Source organism: Acinonyx jubatus, chromosome X, assembly GCF_027475565.1.
Source record: "Acinonyx jubatus isolate Ajub_Pintada_27869175 chromosome X, VMU_Ajub_asm_v1.0, whole genome shotgun sequence".
Classification (NCBI taxonomy): Eukaryota; Metazoa; Chordata; class Mammalia; order Carnivora; family Felidae; genus Acinonyx; species Acinonyx jubatus.
In genome coordinates this window covers 104,997,252-105,024,274 of record NC_069389.1, presented here as the reverse complement: position 1 = coordinate 105,024,274, position 27,023 = coordinate 104,997,252, and the positions used below count along the sequence as shown (strand labels likewise).

General features: G+C 36.9%; 1 protein-coding gene across 9 annotated transcripts in view; it reads left to right on the top strand.

The window, feature by feature from the left end:
• ENOX2 (ecto-NOX disulfide-thiol exchanger 2) overlaps positions 1–27,023 on the top strand; it is a 256,913-nt gene that overhangs the window by 45,704 nt on the left and 184,186 nt on the right. For 4 of the 9 annotated variants that reach the window (XM_053201688.1, XM_053201693.1, XM_053201691.1 and 1 more), the window contains exon 3: positions 21,374–21,458. The exons of the other annotated variants lie outside the window; for them this stretch is intronic. The gene's annotated coding sequence lies outside the window, so the exon portion shown is untranslated. The remainder of the gene's footprint in view (positions 1–21,373; positions 21,459–27,023) is intronic. 9 annotated transcript variants of the gene reach the window in all.

Genomic DNA, 27,023 nt, shown 5'->3' with positions numbered 1-27,023 from the left:
AATTATTCAATCTTTCACCTTTAAGGAAGATGTTAGATGTAGGTTTTTTTGTAAATATTCTATACTAAGTTGAGGAAGCTCCCCCTCCTATTTTCTTAGACTTTTTATCATGAATTTGTGTTGCGTTTTTCAAATGCTTTTTCTGCATCAATTGATATAAGTATGTGATTTTTTTCTCTTTAGCATATTTATATGGTGGATTCCATTGACTAATTTTTTAAATACTGAACCAGCCTTGCATCCCTGGAATAAACTCCACTTTGACATGATATATAATTTTGCTTATATACCTGCTATCATTCTAATTGTCTTTCCTTTATTGCTAAAGATGTTCTTTTTCTCTTGCTGATTTCAATATTTTTTCTTTGTCTTAGTTTTCAGTACTTTGATTATGATGTATGTTGATGTGGATTTTTTGTTTCTCCTATTTGAGGTTAGTTCAGCTTTTTGATTCTGTAGGTTTATGTCTTTGGCAAAATTTCTTAAAATTTCACCTATTATTTCTTTGAATAGCCACTCTCTCCCTTTTATTCTAGAAATTCAATCATACAAATGTTAGATCTTTTGTTGTTATCCTACAGCTCCCTGAGGATCTGTGCAGTTGGTTCAGCCTATTTCTCTTTATTGCTCATATTAAGTATTTCTATTATTCTGTCTTCAAGTCCACTGAATGTTTCCTCTGTCATCTCCATTCTACTGTTGAGCCTATTTAGTGAGTTTTTTATTTGGTTATTGTATTTTTCAGTCCTAAAATTTCTGTTTGGTTTTTCTTTACATCTTCTGTTTCTTCACCTGATTTTCAATTTTTTTCATTTGTTTAAAGCATGTTCATAATTGCTTGTTCTAGCATTTTCATGATGGTTGATTTTAAATGTTTGTCAGATAATTCCAACATCTATATCATCTTGGCATTGGTGTCTGTTCTCCTTTAAGTTGAAATTTTCTGGGTTCTTGTTATGACAAGTGATTTTTTTAATCCTTGGCATTTCAAATATTATGTTATGAGACTCTGGATCTTATTTAAATCTTCCATTTTGGTAGGTCTACTCTTATGTCATGCCGGTAGGTAAGTAGTCACCCCTTCATTACTCCCATATGGAAGTAGAAGTTTAGGTTCTCTATTCAGCCTCTACTGATACTATGAAAAAGTGGATGGGGACCCCATTACTGCTCATTGGTATAAAATTTGAAGCTCCCTTCTAGATTTTTGCTGCCCTCTAGACCTCTATCACCCTGGCTGATAGAGGGAGTGGCACCTGATTCCTGTTCACCTTGTGATCTCCACTGACATTGCTGGTTGAGAATGAAAGATCCATTTCGCTTTCTCTGATATACCACCCCAATAGGCAGATTGGGTCACCTCATTAGAGTCTGGAGAAGGTGGAAGTATAGGTTCCCTACTTAGCCCTTGCCTAAAGGGTGAGGGTAAGGTCCACATTTTCCCTATGTTGTTTGTCTGTAGTAGGGTAATTATTATCTAAAAGTTTTCTGGGTTGCTGTTTTCCCCTTTCTTGCTCTTTTGTCTACAGAGCACAGGTTTTCTTGAAATTAGTTTTGTCTGTTCCCATTGGCATCTCTGGGTTGGTGGCTTCTCCAGTATCCAGCCTGGGATATATGAAGTAAAAGAATACCCACAGAACTTACTACTTTGTCATTCCTTGGGTTTTGAGGTCTCTAGCCAGCCTTCCTCCTTTTCTCAACATTTTACAGTCTTTGTATAATTGTTTTATATGCAATGGCCAGGTTTTTAGCTGTACTTAGTGGGAAAAATAGGGAAAAGTTTATCACTTTAACTTGTTCTGGAACCAGAAACTCAGATATGCTTTTTATTATTCTAATTTACAATCTGTAAAGTGTTTTCCTAGAATTGCAGGTATCAGCCTACAAAACCCCATTTCTAATGTTCAAAATGGTCATTGAAATTATTTATTTCAACCATGTCCTCTCTCAGCCTTCTTTCATCCCTTGAATCATTTAGTTGACCTTCAGTGGATGATATTTTCAGCTTTATTATGACTTTCTTGAATATCCTGATGATATTTCCCCCAGATTTCTCAACTCTATGTCAGTTCTTACTTCCAACTCCAAACATAGTAATTTTAGTGACCTCCTGGATTTTTTTTTTGATTGAAGAGAAAAGCCAAGACAAGTCTTCACTTGATTCATAGCTATACTCAAATGTCACTTCTTCAAAGTGGCCTTTCATGACCATTCTCTGTACACTTACTCTGCACTTACACTTACTCTGTACACTTATTTTTTCACATTTCTTAACACTATATGATATTTTGTATCTATGTGTTTTCTCATTGTCTCTCCTCCCCCAAATATAAACCTTTAAAAGGGCAGGGGCTGCTGTATCCCCAGTGCTTAGAAAAGTCCCTGGCATATACTAGGCTCTAAATAAATATTTTAACTGGTTGAATGAATACATACTTCACAAAGGATTTGGATAGAAGACTGAAAAGAGAATAGAAAGTCCTTGGCACTCAGTCTAAAGGGAATTCCAACTAGCTTGTATGATACCAAATAGTAACCTCCAGATAGATATATACAGACCAAACTTAGATCAAAATATGTGAAGGCAAGAAAATAACTTTTTCCTCATGTTATTTTTTTCTCTCATAGATGCCACATTTCTTGTTCTATGTAAATACTTTAGCATAGGAACAAAATCTTTCTAAAGATGGCAGTTGTAGTCCTCTGATGGGAAATTACAAATTCAAAAATTTAAGACTCTTGACCAGAGATTTCCACATTTTACTTAGATGATGGAAGTAAGTGACAGTTTGGCCAGCTGCCCCAGGTGCATTAAAACTCATGTGGTCTCTGGAGTAACTGGATTTATTCCAAATGCAAGTCTTCCAAATGAAGCTCAAGACCTTGAATTGAATCCAGTTTTTACAGAAGAGCAGTTAAAATGAATACAATAAGGCAGTGATGTCATCTATTCTCTGCATTCAGGACCTTGCCCTATTTCTCCACTCAATGTGACTTTTGTTGCAGCTACCTATGAAGCCCCACATAGACTGGGATCTCTTCACTTGTTACAGCAGAGGAAGGGATGCAGCCTTTTCTCTTAAGATGTCATTGCACCTTGGAGGAAGAGGAGAAAGTAATGAGATATTTCTCACTTTATGTTTTAGCTTGATATCTCTCTAAGCAACTCAGATATAAGGCACCATAGATTGGGGGATAAAAAACTGTTTTACACCCTCCCAGGATGTTTATAAAAATATGTCCATTCATAAGACATATTATGAATATGAATAGTGTATAGTATACCATAATAAAATATTAGGGCTATGCTAAAACAAAAATGGAATTTAAATTCACCTTAATGTCCTTTTAAATGTAATAGCCTTCTAGGGAAACACAATTCAGGTTTCGGAACATTCGTTATACACAACACTTGTCCTGGATAACTGATAACACCTGAGCTATAAAAATACAGAGCCACCTGGCCCTTTCCAGGATTTCCCCCAGAAATTATATTGTTCCTTAAATAGGCAAAGCTTTTACTCAAATGAGCTATCTCCAGCAAGCTTTCCATCAAATTCTCTGCCATCGGTGCAGTTGTCTTAATTTTACTTAAGTGCCTGCTGGCTGACTTTGACTCCAAAAAGACAAAGCATATCTTACAGGACAGAATTTAAGCTTGAAAGGAAAAAGAAAAACAACTGCCTTCTTGACCTCTCTGCCTTCTTTCCACTGCTAATGAAGATGAGAAGGAGGAGAACAAGAAAATGGCCCTCATTTCTAACTTGATTTACCCACTTTAAAGACTTTCTTACTTGCACCACACAAATACCTCCATATTAACAGGCTTGTTGAAAGGCTTCCTACCAAAGCAAAATTTATTCTAATTATGTGCTTCCACAAAATTATGTTTCAAGCAGATGGGCAGAATTTTGCCTTTATTTGTTCTGCTGACTCAAGCTGGGGAAGTGTGTACTCAATGGTATGTACTTTTTTGTTTTGTTTTTATTCTAATAAAATAATCACTATAAGTAATTGTAGATAGTAAATAGTAGGAAGAATAATGAAGAAATTTGGTTTCTTTCTTGTAACACTATGTTTAAAAGAAAAAAATTCTCTAAAATATAGAAAGTGCTTTTAACTCGACATATTTTTGGCTGAACTGCAGTGAACATGAGTAGGAGAATAGCCTTATCCATCCATCCATCCATTTATTCAGTATTTATTGAGTACCCACTACTATAGGCATTGATGACACAGCTACAAAAAAAGAAAAGTGGATCTTCTGTTCCATTTAGTGGGCCCTGATGGTATCCTGCTCCTTAAAACCCTCTCTCTTCTGAAGTGCATCCTCATTTTATTTATTTTTCTTTCCACAACAAAAGGGTGAGTTTCTCCAAGGCAGAAATCCTATATTCTTTTTTCTGTGATGTTACACATTCAACAAACACTTGTTGGATTAGATTGAACAAAGATTTTTGAAGATGTAGGTGAGGAAAGTTTCAAAGTTAGCCATAGGATGTTAGATCTAGAAGGGCCTTTAAGGTCTTCTAGCCCACAGGTTTTTAAAAGGTATCTATATAGGTACCTTTAGGGAATGGGGGAGGTCCAGGGAATGGGGGAGGTCCAGCAGAGGGATTATAGGACTGTTATAACTTTCACTGTGCTTCAAGCATAAAATTTACACTTTCAAGCCTTTTATATGTAGGACATTCCTATAAGATTTTATTTGAAGAAAGCGTTCGCTGCTTAAAACAACAGAAAACCACTGATTTGTCCAAGACCTCTCTCTTATGGATCTTTTAGATAGGCCTAAGAAAGTTAGGTAATTTTTTCAAGATCACATATTTAATTATTTATATTCTTAAAACTAAAACCTGACTCTTGTAATTTCCAATCTGAGGTTCTTTCTATGACATTCTGTTGTTTATTAGTTTACAACTGTTCCTACTACACCCTTCTTGCTGCATCTCTACAGACGCAAGTTTTTTTGTCTGAATTTGTAGTTTCAGCTCTTGCTCTGGCACCTTCCCTAGTTTTGTGGGTTTGGCTGGTTCCCCTTTCCTTTGCCTCCCCTGTTGCCTATTTACTCTGTTTTTCAGTTGAATGTCTTCTCCAGTCCAGATTACCAACATTGCTGACAAGGATTTTGAGCTTTTCTCAAGGGGAGGTTACTCAGGATTGCAGTTTTTCACATTTTGAAGACAGAGCCTCTAGGACCAGTTTGGCCATAATGTTCTCTCTCTGACACAGACAATTAAGACTGTTTTAGGGAGGGTCTGCTGCCACCAGCCACTGCTGCTACTGCTGTTTCCAGTGCAATGGGAAAGAGTGGGTTGGTTTGGTGGCCAATTGGGTTTTCTTTGTTTTTCTAGTTTATTCTTTGTTTTTGAATGCTGCTACCTCTTTCTTACTAGCACCCATAGAGAAAAGCACTGTAACAAAAGTTTAGAATTCAAAGGTAGAACTGCAGTCTCCATTTGGTAAACATAAAATAAAAAATAAATAGGACCTCCACTTTAAAGGTTCATGCTAAGTTTTCAGTATTTAATTTAAGGCTATTCTCACAGTTTTCTTTGTTCTCCACTTTTCTTTTTTCTCCTTAGGCATGACTTTGTTATAGTGAATGAGAAGTATATCCTATCCTTGCCCATCATTTTTAAATGGATGGATTCTCATAGAGCATTGTATCTACTGTGGTGTAGAGTTTGATATTATGTTTTGAGAGCTTAGAATTCAATCTTTTCAGGTGTTCATTTTTATTTGTTGACATTGATAAATAGAACTATGGCTTTTCTATTCATAAGAACTATAGCAATATAGTTCTTAATTGTAATTATTGTTCAGTGCATTTATCATTTTTAAAGCCTAGAGGTTCAAGAAACCTGGACCATCATCAGTTACAGATAGAGGGTACCAAACTATTTTTAGAAGAGATTTGAAACTGGGATTATTAGGTGATTTGAAGGTATGAGTCTATGACTAGGTAAGTTAGAAACTTGGCTGGTTTATCAGACTAAAAGCTGATTTTCTATCCTAGAATCACACTGGAACTAGGATTTACTTAGAGCGAACTTTATCTTAAACACAATAGAATCCTTCAACATTATAAAATGCAAGACATTAGTTTGTATTTATCATAGTCAACAAATATTTATTATCTATGACCCTTTATCTTAGGAGTTAAGGTATTAGTTTCACAATAGTTGGTTAAATGTATTCTATTGCTAATTCATATTTTTATACGGTTAATGTAAATAGATTATTCTTTATGTATATGAGTTACACAGAAGAATAGGCAGCTGTCTGGGTTTTAGTCCTGATTTTTCTATGGATCCTCTGTCTTCTGACCTTTTTCTCTTAGAGGCCACCTAATAGATACCACTTTGCTAATGCATCAACTTGACTATTTCTTATAATTGGACTCAAGGAAATATCTATCACAAATGGAATTAATATCTAAGTGATCTATCCATGCAGTACAATAATATGTTTTTACAAACTTGGGGCATTTTTTAAAACACTGTCTTCTGAGAGATGCCACCAGATGCACATACAACCAGAAATTATGCCTATATATTAATATATAGCGACAGTGAAGAACAGATTTAGGGTTTCCCCAGAATAATCCTATTTACATTTATTTATTCATAGATCTTAAGTGTATCAGACTAATACTTAGAAATAGTGTAAAAAAACCGCCTTTTCCTCCATTAAACTTGGCCTTAGTGCTACCTCACTCTGAGCTCTTCAGAGATTCATTTTAAACCCAATGTGAAAACACACTTCTTTCCAAGTATAGACAGTACACTTCCCTTTTCAGGACACTTTTAAGGACCTTCTTACTTCTCATTTATTACATTCTTCTGAATATAGCCCCAGACCTTTAAAATGTTTCAAAAATGTTTTCTCATCCCCTTTTGTCATGAAACTCTACTTTCTCAATGGGGACAGTAATTGGTTAGACATTATCTCAGTCTCCTGATTTTGCAGTATGGATTTCTTTCCTCTGCCTGCCCACCACAGAATAGATATTCTAAGCTTTATGGAGACCCAATATGCCCATGTTCAAATTTATAAAAAAAAATCAAAAGCAAGTCCACATGAAGCTTGGTGGTACAGAGATACCTCACTTTATTTAAAAAGTGTATTTCTAAGAAACTGAATATATAAATTCCATATCTGTAAAAACAAATCCTACTTAAATGTACATTATTAGTTTTGCATTTTAAAATATTCCTTTATGGACTACTCCCAGCAGTTTCAAATATTACTGTGTGGGAATGTATCCCCACATAGAATTTTTCAAGGAATGACTCCTTTCTTAGACTCTGATTTCTCAACCTGATCTCCCATGGTTTCTTGTGGTTTCTTCCTACTTTATTATCCCGGTGACTCAGGTGTGCTTTCCCACCCTCTGATGTCTCCTTGGCTATCACATATTAATATATCAAAATGTAATTATATATTTGTATATTTATATGTGAGATATAGTTAGAATTGATATAGGAGCCCTATAAACTATGTATTTACCTATTTACCTAAGTTCCATGGTATCCAAGATCACTAGGCACAGTGGGCATTGCTAGGGTTTGCTCACTTTTTTTCTGTATGTTGCTATTTATTCTAATTATTCTAATTTTTTCCTCTTAACCTTTACATGACAAACTAACTCTGTCCACTTCTGAAGTGAAATGGTATCAACCTAACAGTGTTGAAAATGCTATTGGCTTTCTTTAGAAAGTGGACACTCTTCTTTTTTCTTTGCACTGAAAGAGTTTAACACATCTCCAGCACTGGCAAGGATAATGTTCTTTTGATTTGTTTTTAAAAGGGTGTGCACTAATAATCTCATTTTAGCCTTTCATTTTCCTCCTTACTATTCTGCCCCTTGGCTTCATTTGCCTCTTTATGGGGAAGAATGCATCTGAGGTTTTCTGTGCTTCTACTCTTGCCATGATATGTAGACTAGTTTATGGAGAAATACATCAGCTGCCTGCTGTGCATTTAAATTCCCCACTTCCCTGCTATATTTGTGTGCAGCAACTGAAAGACAAATAGATGAATGCAAGGCCATTTTTGTCAGCATAAGTTTTCAGATACATACATTACCAAGCACACATATCATTAAATACGAGTTTAATATCTAGAAGCAAAAGTGGTAGTACATCAACATTGTCCACAGAGGAGAAAAGGGGTCACTGTTTATGAGAACTAAATGGAAGCGTATCCTTCCTTATCAATCAAAGAAATTAAGAGATGAGAATTGGTCTTTTAGGCCATCTGGTTCTTGCCCCAGGGACCAGTAGAGGATTGGTCCTTGCATTATTATATTCTTAGTGCTGGTTATTTTTGTTACATATTCCCATAGCTTTGCAGTAACTTCAAATGCTTCTGTAACCATAGTTCTTCAACTTCTCTTGATCATAGTTCAGGTTGTATCTCATTTCAAAAGAGTTGTCTCCTTTCCTTTTAAACTTTCAGTAAGCCTTATTCACCAAAATGTATCAAGTTACTGGGATTCAACCTTTTAAAAATAACTTATGTCTACTTGGCCTTAACTTTTTCCTTACCTGTTTTTTGTTTGTTTGTTTGTTTGTTTGTTTGTTTTTACTATTCTGAGTGTTATTAAACAATTTTAAGAATTTTGTCACCGTATAGTAACTTAACATTGTCAACATCTTAAAATTAGACCTTTGAGACCAGCTATCATTTCTTACAAAGCATAGAAATGGAAAGGGAGGGATGTCCAGAAACTGCTTCACTATCTTTCATTTCACTTCTTCTCTACCCTTCACTCCCTCACTTCTGTTCTTCCTCTTCTCCTCTTTCATACACACACACACACACACACACACACACACACACACACTGACCTTATGTCAAACCAGATTGTCATGGTGCTGTTTGGATGGGGGTGGAGCATGTAGGAAAGAGAACGGAGAGCCTGAAATGGAGTTTGGGCAGAGAATCAGATATGTTAAGGAAGCAGTGAATTAGAGAATTTCCAAGCCCTAAGGGACCATAGAGAATGTTTCCTTAGTTATACAAATGAGGAAAGTGAGGCCTAAGGAGTTAATGCCTAAATTGGCTGACTTCTCTGGAGTTCACTGTTTTATTTCCTACACTAAACTGAAGGCAAAAATTATGAGAATTAACAGTATGGTGTCAACATCCTGGATTTGCCATCTGTCCGTTGATTCATTTAGTTAATCATCATATATTTATTGATCAATTATTTTGTGCCAGACACTATGCTAGGTGCTAAGGACGCCATATGGTTCCTGACCTCAAGGAGGTTTTAGTTTATTTACGAAACCTTAGTGGGACTTAGAGAAGCTGAGAAATAGGCAATCACATGGAGGATGCTAGCAGAGAATAGAAAAGGCATCACCTAACCCAGCTTTAGGTGGCTGGGGATAGCTTCCTGGCAGAGGTTACCCAGGCCAAAGTGGGGCAGAGTGTTCCAGACTGATGTTAAAGTATATACATTCCCCGAGGCAAGAATGAAAATAGTTCAGTATGGCTGGGGAATACAGAGTAGTTAAGGGTTGAGAGCATAGGTGGTTAAGGGATTTGGCTAAGGAAGCTATAGTGTATGGATGAGACTCTAGAGATAAGCAGGAGCCAGGTCATAAAGGACCTTATTTGCCACATCAGGGAGTTTGAAGTTCTGCAGTCTAGGAGTGATGAAGTAGTCGCTGAAAAGTTTTTAAGCCAGGAAGTGACATGATCCTATTTGTCTTTTGGAAGGATCACTCTGTCTGCAGCTGGAGAATTGATGGGAGTCAGAAAGAGATGTGAGGAGGTCTTTGCAGTAATCCACCTGAACTGAGATAATGATAATTGGGATGAAAAGAAGGGCTCACATTTAAGATAGGAGGTAGAGTCCATAGGACTTGGTTACTAGATATGGAGAACAAGGGAAACGGAAGAATATGCATAACTTCCAGGTTTCTGTATTGAACAGCTAGGTGGGTTGTATGCTGTTTGCTGACATGGAGAACATGGGAGAAAAAGCAGAATTGTTGGGTAAAAGTAATGGGTTAAGTTTAAAGTCTCCATGAGATGCCCATACTAAGAACAAACCGGACTGGAGATATAGATACCAGAGTTATCAGCCTATATAGAGATATGATTTGAAATCATGGCATCCCCAGAGCCAGTCTGAGGGTCATTTGCCCTTAGACTCCTTTAGGTATCTGATAACTATAGACCCTCTCCCCATAAAATTTGCATATATAATTCTGCATGCAATTTTAGAAGGTTCATAGACCTCTTGAAGCACATCCATGCACCCCTATAATGTCTGGATTAAGAACATCTGGTTGTGGAATAAGAAGAAAAGAAGCATAAAGTGGAACACTGACATCTCAGAAATGACTAGAGGGAAAGAAGCCCATGAAGGATGCTGAGAAAGAGAAACTAGAGAGTTAGGAGGTGTCACAGAAAGGCAAGGGAAGAGCTTCAAGAAAGCAGGAATGGCCAGCAGAGTTAAGTGCTGCAGTGAGAAAGAATAGGATGAGGACTAAAAAGTGGTCACTGGCTTTAGCAAGAAAGAGTGTCACTGACATTTGCAAGGGTTGTTTCACTAAAATGCAGTGATTAAGGAGTGAATAAGAGGAGAGGAAGTGGGAACAGCAAGTGCAGGCCACATGTTTCCAAGGGGAGGGGGAATGGAGGGGAAGCTTGTCTTTTGTTCGTTTAAGACAGAATTGAGGGTGCAGAGTGTCTTTTAGAATTTTCTTTAAATGTGTCATGCCATTTTCTGATTTCTTTTTTTACCATCAAAAAAGAAAAGAACAAATAAACCAAAGAAATTAGGTCTATAAGAAATGGAGTTTCACAGTTTTCCAGTGCTTCTGTCTGATATTAATAAATGATGAATTGTGGTTTTAAATCCCTATAGTTCTATATCTCTTCTTTGGTTTTGCTTAAGGTGTCTATCTACCCAGGATCCACAATGCCTCCGGCAATACTAAATTAGCACTATAGGTGTATTCAGGCCTGCCTGGCTGGGAATGAGAGAGGCAATAAGGCTGGTTTCAGACCCTTGATTGAGGAGCCAGCTTCGTAACACCCAGCTTAGTAATTATGGGGGCTTTGTGTTTGCATGCGTGAACCTTAGTTAAGCTTTGTCATAGGTTTTCCAAAACAGCTGGGGCTTTTGGTCTATGAAGACATTAATTTGCGTCTCCAGGGGCTATGCATAAATCAAACTGCGAAAGAGGGAGGAGGAGCGAATTTCTTTGTGTGAATCCCAGCTCCCTGTTAACTGTTTAATTGAGGAGAAGGAAAGAGTCCTATGACAATTACTGAATTAGGGATGCACTATTATCTTCTGCTTGATGTGTTCTTGCTTGGTGTATTTATGCTAAGAAAGGCAGTAAACCCTGTCTCTCCTAAGAAGGCAATGCTTTGTTGACCTTCAATAGAAATGTAGACTCAGATTTCACAGTTTCCCTTGTTTCAAAGGGATGCTTAATGTTGGCAGTGATGGTTGTTAATTTAAACTAATTTAAACTCTTTTCTTACCATCTGCTGTCTCGTGGTGTCTCCGCCATAGTTCAGGGATAACAGCAAGAGTCCCACCTGGGGAAAGCAGAGTAATGACATAGACCTTTGGAAATTCTTCTGTGTCTTCCCCTCTAGCCACAGAGAAGATAACTGGGAGACCACATCATCATGGAAAGATTTGTCATGTTGGAGTGAATTAACGATGGGAAATGAGCCTGGACCTAAATTCTTCTGACCTTTAGAAATATCAGTATAAATGATGCTGTGGTGAGCCAAGGTTCCCCCCTCCCCGACTATTTTGGATTTATCTTTCAGCCACTGCATGAATCCAACAAGAATACCAAAATGTTGAAAAATAGAGGTTTTTCATGGTTTTCTTATTTTCATATGTGCTGCCTGATAGAGAAATACCTCCTAGAAAATAGAATATCCTCTGTAAAATACTATAGGAATTCTGCCCCTACCAGCGTGTGTGTGTGTGTGTGTGTGTGTGTGTATGTTGTGTTGTGTGTGTGTGTGTGTGTGTGTTTTACTAAACATTCTTAACATTCAAGAGTATGATCATAGAGGGAAGGGATCATGTTCTCCTTTATAACAGCCTTGTGATGCCATTGTCAGAGTTCAAATACCAGAATTCATAGTCCATGACTCAATATGGTGTTTCTTGAGTTAGAAGAAAAAACCATAAATTTTATCAATGTTTTATGGGATATTTTTTATTAATGAGTATACCAGCAATGTTGATACTTAAGACTTCTATTGGGTAACGTATCTATAGATTTAATAGATTATTTTCTTAGAGGATTGTAAAAAAGAGTATAGCCTATCCAAAAGATTAGCCTACACATTTGAAATCTCTCATAAACCAATTACTTTATATGGACTAGAAGTAAAAAGGCATTGTTCTACAGTAATTTTGGCTACTACCTTAAGATTTAAATTAATAACAAAAATTTTAAACATACTTATGGTATGATCTCTGACACAGCATAATGGGTGATTTATGTACTCAGACATTCTCACAGCATATTACTAAATTGAACTCTGAAGAGTAGAATGTCTACCCAAGGTCAGGTTCCAAGCCATTTCCTATGGTTAATATATTATAAACAGACTTGCTCAATGCAGCTCTCTCTGTTGTACCTCACTTGTAGGTGTTGAATTCTCCACTTCAGCTTGGCTATATAATGATAATCTTTCTAAAACACAGTTTCGTTAACTGCTTTAAAATTACATAAGCAAGAGATTGGGAAAAGAAATGGTCACCTGTTTCAGTTCTCTATTTAAATTACATAAGTTGTTTAAAAACCCCATTTTGTCTGGGATATTCTTCAGTGATAACTGATTAAAAAGGTAAGTATGGTGTGGGAAAATACAATTTTTTAATTGGCCATAAGGCACAGAATAGAACTATATATTTTTAGATCCAGAAGAGACATTACAGTTTGCTTGATCCAACCCTCTCATTTTACAGATAAGGAAACTATGATCCATATAAGTTAAATGACTTACCCAGGATTGTATACTAAGTTAGTGGCATAGATGGGGCACTGTATCAAGTTCTGTGACTCTTGCTTAGTGGTCTTCTCAGTATTCTATACTGCCTCCAGGAAATTGGAAAGGTGGAAACTGAACTCCACCCTTGTACTTTCAAAGCATACATTCTACCTCTCTCTATGCCTGGAAGTGCTTCATCAGTACTAACCAATAAGATTAAAATTATTATCTTTTTAATTCAATAAGTTACTTAGGAAAACAACCACATAAAATGGATTGGAAGAGACACTCTGGCAGTAATGCCCGTCAGTATATGTGGCAGGAATTAGATTGGCTGCATTATTATGCATCACAACCTGCTACGAAAGCAGAGTCCCAGGAAAAAGCTACTGGATCTGGCCAATACAACTGCTCTGATTCAATAAGTAACTTGAAGTTTTGATGGAATCGATCACTCATTTGCCTGTGGGCCAGGAAAAAGGAAATCAATGAGCAAAAAGAATCATGATGATAAGAGAATACACCTCAACCCTGCCTTGCCCACATATGCCTGTAGCTGAGCTGTATCTTCCCAAGATTAAAGAAACTTTAAGATTGAAGTCCCACTCTACTCCACGTGGCACACATGTGTCACACTTCTGGAATAATGCTTTCTATCCCAGGCAGTACATCTTAGAAAAACACTTGACAAACTAGAATAAAACAAAGATAGTCAGGGGCTGGAAAACCTGTCATATTAAGAAAGGTTAGAAACTGGGACTTTGTGCCTGGAAAAGAGAAAACTTAGGCATGGAGAATAGGAAGGAAATTGACGTATTTTTAAGTACCTACTGTGTGCCAGGCACTTTGTGTACTTCTCCTTTTACTCTTATACAACCCTATGACCATACCTCCTAACACAAAGTTAAGTGTAATAATACATGTTAAGAATGAGATAAACTCAAAGACCCATTTCAACTCTAAAATTATATAAATCTAAGTTGGTACATCTACTGGTTAGGGAGCAGCCATGCCCTTTCTGGGCCTTTTGTGGACTTAGTTGGGTACTCAGAGCTCACAGTTGGACAGGCTTTACTTCTGTTACTATGTATATGAGCTATGGGCACAGGTGAAGTATAAATTAATGCCCTGGCCTGTCAAGTGGAGAGAAGCTGTTTCAAGGGTTTGTTTCAAGAACAAATTGAGAAATCACTGGGCAAGGTCAAAAGAAATTTATTAATGAAAATTGATTAGCCTCCAGGGTTTCTTTTCTAATTGCAACAGTTTATAATCCAAATGAATTTAGTACCCACTTTCAAATTCCAACTCTTTCACTTTATCTTAATAATTCCTTGCATTAACTTGCCATATGGTTCTTCCCTTTCCAATCTTATGATAATGTCATTTATCTATTCATTCAGACACCTTTGTATTCCTAATATTGGCCAATTACAAAAGCCATCTGTGATTTATATAGCATTCTCACCTAGAGCACAAAGGGTTTCATTTAATTTAAAAATACAAATGTACCATGCCATGAGGAAAATAACCCACAGATAGAGCTAAATAGCTAACCCTTCCTCCCTCTCCCTCAGCCTTCCTTTACCTTTCTTTGGCTACCTTTCTAAAATAAAGCATTTCACAAGAAAAATGAGCTCTTTAGGAATTCCATTACTGTGAGTAGTAGAAGTGAGAAGACACTATCATTAACCTCCTTTGCTCAGTGGCTCTTGCGAGAATTGGAAAGATAGCTAGGAGTATGGCTTATCACATCCTATGGCAAAGATGACAGTGGGTTGTCACCTGGGAAGGCAATGGGGCAGAGAGAAGCTAGTCAAGAGCTGCTCTAGAGAAATACAAACATAAAAACTTAAGGCTTTTCAATCAGTTGCTCCTCAAACTGGCTGGAATCCCTGTAGAAGGCCAACTGAGTTTTTGAATGTGTCCATTCTTTCTGGAGACTCACTAATCAATTTGGCATTGTGCATTGTAGAAAGGATCAAAAATCAGAATCCATCTATACTGATGGTGATCCAGTGTGTGTTGCCAAAGTTAGGTGAAGTTTTTATAAAATTCCCAAATGCTCAATCCCCTAGAGAAGGGAATTCGCTGACTGTGGTCTAGTTATGTTTCACAGCTAGCCTTCCTCTCAATTTAACTTTACTAAAAGCACCAATGATATTTCAGAAACAATGTGTGAGGTTTATATTAGAACCATTTTTATTGACCTAACTGAGGCCTTTGATTTAGTCACCCATAAACACTTTCTTCAGAAATTCCATGATTCTGGGCTTAGCGGTGACCCTGTAAAATGGTTTTCTCTCCATTTAGTTCTTGCCAACTTAGCCTCGACCTGGAGGTCCAAAATACTTGCAGGCTGTCATCTTTAGTGAAGATTAACTGAAGCTTCTCTTTGGCTGATGGTGAAGGAGAGTTCAAAGACTATGAAGGCAGCTCCATTTATGATCACAAAAAAGGTTCTCCTTTTGAAATCATCTCCTTCTTTCTAGCAGATCTGCTTGTGTCAAGGGTACACTTTTTAGCAGAATCTCTTTCTCAAGTTGCTTTCAGTGTATATTATCCCCAAAGGCAAAACATTCATTGTAATACATACAATATAACTTATTGTCAGCGGAATAATAGAATGGCAGAACTAAATGGGATGTTATAGAATCTTTATCTTGATATTCTTGTTTTATAGATGGGGAAACTGAGGCCCAGAGATGTTGAATGACTCATCTGAAGCCATACAGCTACTTAGTGTCAGAGCCTAGAGCGGAACTTAGGTCTCAGGACTCCTGATCAAGTGCTTTTTCTGCTATGTCATGCTGCTTCATGCCTAGCTAATTCATTTAGGAGTTACCTGTTATAAATGCTCATATATATTATATATAAGTATATATTATATGGGTATGTCTGTTATATACTCTATGAATGGCAACATAGCCTAACAGTTAAGAGTAGACCTGGGTCTGAATTTTATCCCTTGAATGAATTTACACATCTAACTTAATCTCTGAGCTTTGGCTGACTCATCTGTAAAACTGAAATAATAACACCCACCTGTTAAAATTATGGTGAGAAGGAAATGAGAAACCATATATAAAGGACTTTGGAAAGTGCCCTGCACATAGTAAACTCTCAGCAAAATGCTTACTATTTTTACTTATATATAGCTTTTTTTTTATGTATAACTCATTCAGCTCCCCCTCCCTACTCCCTAAGATTTCTCTTGGAAATCTTAATTTTATTAAACTAGTATGCAAATGTGTTAAAATGCAGCAACATTTTTTTAAGCTAACCTGAGTCTAGTGTATCAGGTTTTTTTCTAAGCTAATTGCAACCTAATTTGGTTCTGTTCAGTATCACATCTATTTCCACAAACAGGAAATTGTCTTTTCTAGATTTTGATTGGCAGGAATGGTTTTATAAACTTTATTGAATTACATTAGTGTTGCTCTGTGGTGGAGGAGATTCTTTCATTATAAGCCTGTTTCTAGGTGCTTATCTTTTTCATAAAATTACCCTTTGGACTGAAATATTTTCAACTTGTTTTGTATTTCAGATGGGAAGGAAAAAATTGGAGGGTAGGAAAAAAATGGAGAAATTTCTTATAACATTTTATTTGACTACTGAGTAATCACATTTAAAATTTTTCTGTTTGCTCCTGTGGTTTCAAAATGTTAAAACCCCATAAGAACCCAGAAACACACAGCACAATTATTTTAAAGAACAGCTTGCAGAAATTCCACAGGAAGCAACTGTGTATATATGAGATCAGAGTCTTATGAAGACATGGTACTTGGCCCCAGAGGCTTTCTTTTTCAAATTATCTTTACAATCCAGATTTTTTAAAGCAGATTTATTTAAATTGGACTGTGGTGTTTCATATTCCCAACTATCTTTCTTTCTCAACTTGGGTGAGAAATATTTGTCAGGAAAAAATAGAGGTACAAAGTAAATAAAAAGAAGAGATTAGAGAGGAACAAAGGAAAGCAAGGATTTGTAAATGGAAGCTCAACTAAGAGGCTAAGGAACGGCTAATCAGAGATTCCCAAGATGAGAAGCCAGAGCCCAGTGAATGCCCTGGTAATTTTGGTCAAATTGCTGTCACCATGGTGTAAGAAAGATGAGAAACCATTGCAAGAAGAGTTCTGTTCATTAGAGATAATCTCAACTACAGAGGGTGTGACTGAGGACCTGAGAGGGGAGTGGAGGCAGCTGAGCGTTTAGGCTAGACCTCAGAGTGGAAGTGGAGTATAGAAACATCAAAAAGCAGCAAGAACACATAGGTGCAAAGGTTGGGCTCTAGAGTAGAAGCTAAAGAAAGGAGGAACAAGAAGGGACTGTGTAATCACTTGAACCAGTATGAAACTATGTGGTTATTGTAAAATTGACTGTAACTTACCTTAACAACCCCCATTTAAATTGTGAACTCCATCAGAGTGGCACTGATCATCTGTTTACTGCTGTATCCCCAGCACCAAGAGCCATCCTTGGCTCATAGTAGGTGCTCACTAAATATTGGTTGAATGAATGATCTGCATGGAAATTTACTTTAAGCTTTCCTCCCACCAGAGTAAAGATAATTGTATATGTGAACTGCCTGACTGCTGCATTGGAGTAATGGGGAGAAAAAGGTGAAGGAGGATCTTAAACCCAAGATGTGAAGCAGAGAGACCTGGGCGTGCGGCAGGGATGGTTTGGATGGCTGCCTTTAGAGTGTTCCATTTACCTTAGTTACTCGGAAAAAAATTGCCTTAATTTTTTTGACTCTCCTTTCCCTAGTCCTGAGTTATTCTATGCTGGAATTAGGAAGGAAGCAAGGTAGTCCTGAGGAAGAGGCTCCCCATTTGACATCTTACCTGCTATGTACAGCCTATGGTTGCTGTTCCATTGCCTGACTACAAACAAAAAAGGAACAACCTTAGAAATCAGAAACCCTTCTCTCTTGTTACTGTCTTATGCTCATTTGAACCTGTGCAACCCCTCTGTGGGCTTGTTATGCCAGCCTCTAGAACAGTGCCTAGCACCTAACACTCAATAAATACTTATTGAACGAATGACCCTGCCTGGTTATGCAGTTTTGAAATACCATCCAGTGTGTTAAGCCCCTTTCCTTCATCCCTTAAAGAATATAGGGCTATATCAGGATGAGCAATTATGAGGAAATTGGAGAAAAAGAATGGAAAGTAATTATAATTTTATATATTCCCAAATTCTGGTGCACTTTTGGGAATCCCCTAAGTGTCTTAGATGAGTTGCAACTCCAAATCAATGTATAAGGTAGTTATTTTAAATGTACGGTGCTAAGACTCAAGAACATTTAACACCTGTTTTCCTTCTAGGGTGAAAAGGAAATTTTGTGCTCTTCTATATGTGTCATTACACGTGAATACTTACACTTGGGGTGAAACTGTTAAAACAGTTGCGTCTTTCTTGTGCTCTTCTGGCCCATCAGCTAATGGGTTATACTTAGATATGTAACTCAAGACTTTCTCGTAATCCCAAAGCATTTGAGCATAACCAACGTTTCTCTAGAAGGGGGTGGTATGTGTGGCAGATATGCTTTCTATAGGATGAAAGTTGGAATTTGAATCGCAAAAGGTTTATAGGCAGATTTTGGAGGCTCCCACTCCAGAAGCCAGGAAGCAAAATATAATGGACAATATTTTTAATACTAGGCTAGATGTGTAGGATGTGAAACTAGTACAGGAAATGTAGAACATTTGGCAAGCTTATGCTTCCTGTCTAAAATAACTGTTATGGAACATTAGTGGGAGGTAATGTACTATAGTGAATTCTACTGTTTTCCTTATTAGACTACTTATACTACTGAATTTTCTATATGTTATAGATTTCTTTCTTTTATTTTTTCTTGTAAGAAAGGTCACATCCCAACTGTGTATGTATAAGGGGATATCTATATTTAGTTTCTACCTTTAGGTGCATTTGTTTTCCTGAGTTACATCTTCAACAACTGACATGGTATTGTTCGGGCAAGACATTTATTTTGAGCACTATAAGGTTTCTGATGGGAGTGCTGTAAACTCCAGCTCTAAATTGATGTTGAAGAATCGATAAACTACTTAGCAGAGGAATAAATGACTTGAGGTAAAAATAACTAAGTAAAATGTAACTCTTGCTTTCTGTTCAAGTATGTACAGTGAGAAGGAACATATTTGACAAAGAAAGCCTTGTATAGTTAACAACCTCAAGATCCTGTTCCTCATCTGGGTAATGTATGCAGATTATTTTTTTAATTTCATTCAGAAAGGGATCATCACGAAGATCAGAATCTGATGACTACAGTTTAGTAAAGGATTTGGAATCATGAAACCAGTTAGATTCATTTCCTAGAGAAGTCAGAGCTATTTTCCCCTGTTCAGAGTATCTTTATTTGATAGTAATGTGTTAGTGACTATAGAGGACCTAAAGAACTCTCGACTTCTTGACTTTTTCCTTTTTTGGTTTATTCTAAGGACTCTGTCTCTCCCCATTTGAGCATTGTTTCAGGTATTTTTCAATAGGATCCAGGGATTAATTAATTCATTCCATAATTCAGCAAAAAATTATTGAGCACCTGCTTGGTGCCAGATACTCCATTAGATATTGTAAATACAACAGTAAATGAAAGATATACAAAGGTCCTGCTATCATTGAACTTCAAGGCAGATGAGTGAACAGAAATATATGAATACATACATAGAATTCTTTTTTTAATGTTTGTTTTTGAGAGAGAGAGAGAGAGAGAGACAGAGATACAGAATGTGAGCAGGGGAGGGGCAGAGAGAGGGAGACACAGAATCCAAAGCAGGCTTCAGGCTCTGAGCTGTCAGCACAAAGCCTGACATGGGGCTTGAACTCAGGAACCATGAGATCATGACCTGAACTGAAGTTGGATGCTTAACTGACTGAGCCACCCAGTTGCCCCTACATACATAAAATTCTTACTGATGGTGGTTAAGTATGAGGACAGCTATGGAAGAGAAAAAAATGTCAGGGCCTACTTAGATATCACAGAAGGAAGGTTTCTCTAAAAAGATGCATTTCGGGCTGAGGTGTGATGGAGGAGAAGGCGTCTGATGCACAAATAGCCTAGGAAACAGCAGGCACAGGTTAAAGCAAGAAAGGTTTGGTGTGTTGCAGGAATAGAGGGAAACCCAGCATAGTTGAGGAGAGGGAACATGGCATATATAAATATAAATAAAGTCGGAAGAGGTAAATGGTGCCACATCATACAGAGTTAGTTTATAGGCCTCAAGAATTGGGGTTTTAAAATTTAGATTTTATTCTAAAAACAGTGGGAATCCATAGAAAGGTTTTAAGCACAGGAGTAGTGTGAACTCTTATATATTTTTTTGTAAAGACTACTTCGGCTGTTTGTGGACAGTGAGTTAAAAGGTGGACAAGAATGGAAGCACAACGGCCAATTAGGTTATTCATTTATTGCAGGAGACTAGGTAAGAGAAAATGCTGACATTGATAAAAATGATGGTAGCAAAGATGAAGAGAAATGGAGAAAATCAACATGGATTTTGAAGTTATAATCAAAAGGCAGGATCTACTACTGGTTGGGAAGTATGGGATGTTGAAAGAGTAGAAGTCAAGGCTGACTTCCAGTAGAAAGGGAGAAGTGATGATGAAGAAGTAAAGGAATCTAGACAGGAGCAAAGTCTTTGAGCAGGCGAGGGAAGATGGGATTGGGGGATACTCTTTCCATCTCAACAAGGCAGAAGAGAAAGAATAGATAAAGATGTAGGTCACTGTGTAGATTTGGTGGTGGGTGGAGGAGAGAGCTCTTTCTGATGGCTTTTATTTTCTCCACAAAGTATGAGGCAAGATCATCAGCTAAAGGCAGGAAGCAGGAGAGGAGTGGGAAAGATATAGGATTGAGGAGAGAAGTGAAGGTATATCATAGTCAATTTGAAGAATGGGAAAGCAAGCTTAATGCAGAAGGAGCATTGCGGGGCAAAGATGAGTGCTCAGTTGAGGCTTGTGATTGGAAATACTTTAAATGAAAGTAAAGCCCATCAACTCAGCTATGTGAATTTTCTCCAGTCATGTTCAATAGCTCAGGTCCAGGTCCAGAAAAGGCAGTTTAGCTGAAGTCTACTCCTATTTTGCCATATGAGTATATCTGGAAGAGCATAGCATGGTAGAATGGGATGGACACTTGACTGGGGTTGAGAAGACCCAGGCTGTAGTGCAGGCTCAAGCTACTTGCAAACCATGTGACTTTAGGTAAGTTGGTTAAACTTGCTCTGCCTCCCTTTTCTCATTGGTAAGATAAGAAGGTTGGACTAAATAATCTTTAAGGTTCTTTCTGGCTCTGAAACTGTGTGATTATTTTTTTTCCTTGGGACAATTCCTAATCTCAACCAATTTCTCATTAATATAGTGTTGTGATTAAGCGTGTATACTCTGGAGCCAGACTGCTTGGATTTGGATTCTAGCTCCACCCCTTCACAGCTGTGTGACCTTGAGTAAGTCATTTTACCTTTCAGTGCCAGCTTTTTCATCTTTGTAATGGGCATTAAAATGCCACATATATACTTAGTAGGGTATTGTAGTGATTAAATGAGTCAATGCATGTGACACTCTTAGAACAGCACCTATACTATGCCCTCAACAAATGTTAGCCATTACCCCAAATAAGTTCTAGTTCTACATCATCCATTCAGCCGTAAAATGCCTGAAAGCTTGGAATTTCTTCTGCTTGCAAGCACGCATACCACCTGACACCATATTTAGAGTACATCATTTTGTTTCAGGTTGGCAGTGTGGCATAGCAAACTGATTTCGGGACCAGATGGGCCTTGTGTCAGATGGGCCTTGGTTTAAATCCTGAGCCTGCCATTTACTTAGCTCTGGGATCTTGGGTAAACAAATTAATAAGCTGGTATTCATGTTCCTCTTCCACAAAATGAGGACAATAGTAATATTTATCTGATAGTCTGTGGGAGAAAATCAAATGAGGTAGTGCGTGTGAAGTACGTGATAGTACAGGGCTTGGCACACAGTCAGGATTTAATGAAAGCAATTATTATGATTATGTTACCATGCCCTAATATTTACCTTGTTACGTCAGTTCTTGAGGTCTAGGTAACCTTTGTCCCTGTTACTTGTTATTTTCCTGAAGCACAGAGGAGCAACAAGTAGCCCACCGGAGAGAAAAACCTGAAAGAAAAAGCAGTATCAACCAGTACATTAGAGACAAGGTGAAGCTAGAAGGACTAGAATAAAGGAGTGCACACTGTGATTTGTTACAATCAATATTGTAAACACAGATTTATTTTAACATTGAAATCGTCCTTTAGAATTTGAATATTGTCTGTCAGTGAGAACAGGTTAATAGAGCCCAAAACAATAGTATGCCTGGTCTCCTCTGCTCTAAGAAGGTCACCATTGCCTTTCATTTCTGGACAAAGGCACCTTCCATGGACCCCTGCTGATCAAGCTCTAGGGAAGTGGCCATTCTTTTGAGGCCCTTGAGCTCCTTGATGGAAAGGCATCATGTGAGGCTGAAAGTGTAATAAAATCTCATTCATATCTGACACTCAAAAAACTGCTTTGGAAGCAGCACCTACTTTGTTTCCTACGTTTGAAAACACCCTACTGAGTTACATTGATTTTTTTAAGGAAAAGAGATATGGGGGAGAGCAGCTCATTCCAATGCTTTCGTGTACCGGTTATCAAACTAGATCATTTATAAGGCTCATAAAGGATTTCAATTAATATCGATGTTTTAATCTCAATGTTGTTTTCCACATGGTATTAATTACAAACATAAATTAGACTCAACTTTTTTCTTATCAATTATAGTTCAGAAAAATATCATATTTAATTCTTCAAGCTGAAATCTTGGTCATTCTTGTTAAATGGATTTCATCTTATCATCTACTAAACTGAATGTTTATGACCAATATCAATGCAAGACTTTATGAACTTAGACAAAAAGTAAACTTCCATCCCTGTCCTAATATCCCCTTGTATGTGCTAGTTAAACGCAGAAGCTAAATTTCTTTTACAAGGTGCCTGCCAAGCAGATTTGTCACTATGAATTATGGGCTTTCTTTCTGTCTCAGATATTTGCTCATATCTCTTTCTCTAGCTCTAAAAAGATTGTGATAGTAATTGTGATCTTACTAGGATACACTATTGTAGTGGCTGGAGCATCAGCTTAGATATTGTGATATCATTTGCAGTTGGACAAATTCACTTTACTTCTTAATCCATTTCCTCTTCAGAAAAATGACAATGATAATATCTGTCCTTATCTATTTTGGTTGGAGGTTGTAAGAATAAATGAAACATGGATGGAAGCAGTTTGAGCATAAATACATAAATATGAAAAATTATGACTCCTCAGGAATTATTTAGGCATACTCGTTTTTGTGTTTTTACAAAGTCCTTCCCTCTCCAGAAATACATGTGTAACATACTCCATCACCATCAGATTTAAAGAAACATATAGACACAGACCTTCATGTAAACTAATATACTTTTAAAAAATGGTTACCTTGCTCTGTATAGAATTGATCAACACGTTAATATACTTACATCTGGCTATCTATGCATCCATCTAATATTTGTCAAGTTCCTACTATGGGCCAGGAACTGTGCTTTCTTTTCTGGATGAAAATTATAAGAATCAAGACAGGACTGATTCCTGGCTCATGAGCTTATGATCTAGTAAGGGAGATGACAGACAGTTAAAATAAAGTTTAAGTGCTGTATGTAATAGGTGACTGTCAGAGTGTAATAGAATACCAAGCAGGAGTACAGAACCTGAGATGTGGAGGGTAGAGAAGGTGGAAAGACTTGAAGAATGAGTAATTGTAGCCTTGCAAAGATGAGTAGGGAAGAATATTCCAGAGGAATATCACTGCAGAGGGGTATCACTGCACTTAGTATTTTGGAGTGTTTATCCCATTTAGAAATCAGCCAATTTATAGGTGCCTCTACCTAAATTTGGAGGAACTTCATGGCTTTTCAAACTTTGTGGATTATTGGCTCTGTTCCTGGATACACTGTATAAATGAAACCCTGCCTTAGTATGAACTGATTTTGCTCTTTGATTTCTTTTCTAACTCCTAGAAGTCAAGTTCTCAATTTCAAATGTTTTATTAGGGCCTTCTTATGGTTCTGAGTGTTGTTTATTTTGGTTATCACAATTGCAGATAATTGCACATTTGCATTTAACATGAATTTAAATGCTTTTAATGAGTTTCTGCATTTTGGCTGGGTTAATTAGTTTATTAGTAGGGAATTGGGTCCACCAACGCAAGTCTGTTTTATCTATATAAGCCCAGCAAGCATGTATAATTTTCTGATATTAGCATAGATTCGGAAATCACTCATCTATGTGATTTAGTGACCATTTATTTATAAACAATTTTTAAGACCATGTAAGTCACTTTCTAAACTTAGTTGAAATCATTTCCCTCCCAAATTTTCTAGGATTTCCTTCTTCTCTGAGCTCTGGATACTAAATAGTTTTCAACCCTGTATGTTTGAACTATTTCTTGTTGACTTTTAAGAATTTTTCTATACTATTTTCAAAGCATCAGGCTGCTGCCTTGTGTTTTCCTCAAACTAAAAACAGTTTACCCTCCCAGGTAATACCTGGACCTAATGCAAGCACATCAAAGTTCACGTGAAAGTAAAGAACATTGTATGTAATTAGCAATAGGGCGTAATGAACCATCTCACTGGCCTGAATACAGAGCTAATGTCTGCAGGTGCTATCACTTTTTGAGGAACACAAATGAATGATTTAAAATGTGATCCTGGTATGCACTTGACAGTATATATAGTGAAAGTTTATAATATGTAATTACATATGCTTATCTCTTTATGGGACTTTATCTAAAATGAAAAGGGCACCTAAGCCCAACTCTCAATTTGGACTGCATAAGCTGATGGGTGACAAAACAGGGCTCAGAGTTGACATAATTTCTACCATGTAGCTAACTTTAGCTTTTGATCAAAGTGAATATTTATAGTTGTAAAGGAAATGTACTTCTTCATTCTTTTATAAAAGTAATATATTGTGAAAAACTTCAAATACAGAGAAGAACAGGGTATACAGTTATGCCCACCATACAGATTTACCAAACATTAAGATTTTCCATATTTGTTTCCAATCCTTTAAAAATACAAATATGGTTGAGCAGTTGAAATTTACTTTGTGCCCTTCCCTGGTCACATTATCCTCCCTTCCTCCCCTGCAGAACTACCATCCTGAAGTTGATATAAGTCCTTCCCATTCATGTATTTGTATAAATGCATGCACCTAGAAATAGTATTTAGCAGAATTTTAATATTTACAAAATTTGTATCACACTATCCATGTCATTAATCAACTTGCATTTTCCACTCTATTTCTGAGACTTATCTGTATTGATATACATACCTATTCATTTTAATAGCTATAGAGTATTTCATTTTATTTCTCCATGTTCTTGTTGATAAATTTTGTAGGTTTCTTCTCACTTTCCATTATTACAAAAAGTACTCCAATATACATCATTGTATATGTCTTCTTCTGGGTGTGTATAAGGTTCCCATCTTGAAGTGACAGTACTGGATTGCAGAGCATATGCATCTTTCAACTTTATAAGACACACCCAAGTTGTTCTTCAAAGTTGTCATTCCACTGTCTTAGAGTTGGGGCTGCTGTAACAAGTACCATAGACTGGGTGTCTTATAAACAACAGAAAATTATTTCTCACAGTTCTGGAGATTGGAACTCTGAGATCAGGGTGCCAGCATGGTCAGGTTCTGGTGAGGGCTCTCTTCCAAGTTTCAGACTGCCAACTTATGTATCCATATATAGTAGAAAAGAAGGCTAGAGGGGTGCCTGGCTGGCACAGACAGTTGAGTGTCCAACTCCTGATTTTGGCTCAGTTCATGATCCTAGGATCATGGGATTGAGCCCTGCATTGGGCTCAGCACTGAGAGTGACACCTGCTGAAGATTCTGCCTCTCCCTCTGCCCCTCTCAGCCACTCATTCACTCTCTCTCTTTCTTTCTCTCTAATTATATATATATACATATATATATATATATATATATATATATATATATATATATATATGGGCTAGAGAGATCAGAGGGACCTCTTTTATAAGGACACTAATCTCATTCATGATGGCTCCACCCAATCACCTCCCAAAGGCCTCACCTCCAAATACTAACCCATTGAGGAGTAGGGATTTCAACATATAAATTTGAGGGAACACAAAGCATTCAGTCCATAACAACTACTTTATACTTTCTACAAGTGGTATATGAAGGTTCCTATTTCTCCATATCTTCCAGCACTCAGTATTGTCACTTAAAACATTTTTCCAATTTTGTGGGTATGAAATTATGTCTCACTGTGTTTTAATATGCATTTTCTTCTTTACTACTGAGGTTTAATATGTTTCCTTGTATGTATTGGTCATATAGGTTTCCTCTTCTATGAATTGCCTGTTCATATCATCTTCTCATTATTCTATTTGGTTGTTAGTCTTTTTCTTACTGATTTGAAGGAGATTATCTATTCTGCATACTAATCCCTTATGCTTTGTAAATATCATCTCCAAGCCCGTGACTTGTCTTTTAACTTTGCTTATGATGCCTCTGTTGAACAGATGTTTATTATTTTAATTGAATACAGTGTGTCAGGGTCCCTATTCTTTAAATATAAAACTGTGCGGAATAAAATAATCATTCCCCTACAAACTGGAGTCGTTAGTAAATTAAAATGAAGCAACTCTAAGTAAGACACCAGATTGTATGAATATGACTTCATATAAAATAAACTTGGGAGGTTATCTAGAAATGTACAAGAGTTGTAGTCACTAAAAATGTAACTTCAACAGACCATTAAAGAAATTACATAAAGTTATACAAGATGAAAAAGCTCTAGAGATTTGCTGCACAAGAATGTGTATATTGTACAGTAAGTAACAATACTGTATTGTACGTTGAAAAATTTGTTAACAGGGTGGATTTCATGTTAGTTACATGTTTTTTGGTCATAATAAAAAAAGAAAATC